This window comes from Corvus brachyrhynchos, unplaced genomic scaffold (assembly GCF_000691975.1).
Source record: "Corvus brachyrhynchos isolate BGI_N302 unplaced genomic scaffold, ASM69197v1 scaffold449, whole genome shotgun sequence".
NCBI lineage: Eukaryota > Metazoa > Chordata > Aves > Passeriformes > Corvidae > Corvus > Corvus brachyrhynchos.
This window is the reverse complement of record NW_008240049.1, coordinates 67,580-68,186: the sequence shown is the minus strand read 5'-3', so window position 1 is coordinate 68,186 and position 607 is coordinate 67,580.

Sequence of the window (607 nt, the reverse complement as noted above, 5' to 3'; positions counted from 1 at the left end):
GATTGGATATTAATAAAAATTTCTTCACTCAAAGGGTGGTCAAGCATTGAAAGAGGCTGCTCAGGGAAGTAGATTATTCACCATATCTGGAAGGATGTAAAAGATGTGGATGTGGCACTTGACTTTAGTGTTGGGCTGGGTTAATGGTTGGACTCACTGATCTTAAGGGCCTTTTCCAACTTAATCTATGTTATGATTCTGTTATTTGATAGTTACTACAGTTTGAAAGGAAGCAAGGAGATGTATGCTAGAGAAGAGACTGTACTGAACCTGATTTTTCAGTGTTGTGGTTAAGTTCTACACAGACAAGAGGTCAGTAAAATTGAGTAAAAAATCTGAGTAAAATGTTGATGACTGCGAATGGTGAGGTCTCAGACAGACCCCTCGTTTCCATAGTTCATGTCAGCTTTTTTCACTGTCCATGATTATCTCTCCTTCTTTAGTGTGACTCCACGTCTCAGACTCCCTGTGAAGCCATCATCTCTTCTCAAACCATTTGTCCATTTGTAGACAGACTGGATACCTCACACAGTCCTCTGTGAGTCCTGAAATAAAGGTAACACGTTAGAGATCAGGTACTTTAGCACCTAAGTTTTGGATCACTAAA